The sequence below is a fragment of the Pteropus vampyrus genome, unplaced genomic scaffold (genome assembly GCF_000151845.1).
Source record: "Pteropus vampyrus isolate Shadow unplaced genomic scaffold, Pvam_2.0 Scaffold158, whole genome shotgun sequence".
Classification (NCBI taxonomy): domain Eukaryota; kingdom Metazoa; phylum Chordata; class Mammalia; order Chiroptera; family Pteropodidae; genus Pteropus; species Pteropus vampyrus.
Genome location: NW_011888939.1, coordinates 1,576,501 through 1,578,229, shown reverse-complemented (window position 1 = coordinate 1,578,229; position 1,729 = coordinate 1,576,501).

The following is a 1,729-nucleotide window of genomic DNA, read 5'->3' as shown; positions in this document are numbered from 1 at the left end:
TGTGCACGCGGGCGTGATGGTGGTGTTTTCGGACTGGCGGGGGATCCTGGGGTGAAGATTCCCGTGGCCAGTTCAGGTCAGTGAGGGCGGTAAGGGGTTGCTGGCCCCAGCCTGGTTCCCGGGGGCAGGTCCTGGCTGGGACTCTCTGGCCTGGGGCCCTCTGTGCTCTCTGTCCTCCTGGACCGGCTTCCTCATCGGAGCCTTCCGAGCTACAGTCTGAGCGCGACACGCCTTCCCTTTGAACCACAATTGTTTCCCCAGGGGAGGCGCAGAGGCCCAGCCGTGTCCCAAGGCCAGGCGGCAGTCGCTGGAGTGCGCATGGATGCCCCGTCCCCGCCCCCTCCCGCGCCCAGCCATACGCCTGCGGTGAGTGGCCCCGCAGCGGGCGACGCGGGAGGACGTGGTCGCCGGGCCCCACGCGCCCGCCGCCTGGGAAGCACGGAGGCGGTCCGCAGGCTGGGTGCGGCCGGGATCGGGTGCGGCACTGGGAGTTCTCCAAGGTGCTAAAATAAACCCAGAGAAGGATCAGGTTTCCCGACAGAAATAACCCAGGAGCGGCCTTAGAAATACGAACCGAGAACGCGATCCGCGCGAGCGCCTGGGGGCGGCGGGTGATGAAAACCGCTCTTCACAGGGCTGGCTTCCCATCTTGGCAGGGGACCCCACCGCTGTCTCTCCCTCCTGTCCCCTCCAACTCCGCGTCTCCCCTAGCAGTTGGAGCTTCTCACCGCCCCCCCTCCCCTCCCCTTCCCTCCTGGGGTCATTGACCCAAATAACTGGCCTCTTCTTGGCCATCCGTCTTTGATGGCAAGGTCTGTAGTCGATTAGAGCCCAGACTCCAGGAGCAGCCATACGATCAATAAATATTTATTGAGTGCCCACTGTGTGCCGGGCACTGCCTGGGCCCCAGGCGGGTAAGTGGACAAATAGACAGCAGCCCCTGCCCCCTGGGCTGACACTCTGGTAGGTGGACACGGGCCATGAACACACAGAATAGATGAGTGCAGGGCATGTTAGAAAGGACACAGGCCAAGGAAAAAGAAAAGATCAGGAGAGGGTAAGGGATATTGGGGTGATATGTGAGCCCCGGGGTACCCACCGGCTCACCGATCGCCCGTATAGAATCTCTTCACCTCTGAGCTTCAGTGTTCGCCTTTGTGCGATGGGGACTTAAAGCCTGTCTACGAATTGGCTGTGACAGTTAAGGGACACGTGCTTAGCTCTAGTCTGGCTCAGAGCAAGTGTTAAGTACGAGGGAATGATCAATACGCTTGGTAGCAGTAGTAAATCTATCTTAAACATTTAAAGACGGACAGCAAGTCACAAGTGTCTACAATGTACAAACTGCTCCAGGTCCCATAAAGCTGTCAGAAAACCTCGTCTCCTCTCAAGTAAGAGAGAGGCAGTGTAGTCAAATGGTTAGGGACAAGGGCTTTGAGCTGAGACCGGAGTCTGACTCCTGGTCTGCCTTATCCAGGTGTGGGCCCTGGCGAGTCACTTCACTGCCACCGCGCCCTTCAGGGGAGGCCAGGTGGTCTGCAGGCATAGTGCCACCTCAGAGCCATCTTTGCACTTTCTACTGGTTCTTGCATGGGGCCCAGCACAGAGCAAGCCTCAAAAAGTGTTCCTTGAGTGGGCGAGTGAATGAGTGAGGGACAGATGACCGACGAGCAGGCAGAGAATGGACAAGCTGTGGGTCACGCAGCCAGGAAGACAGCCCACAGGCTCA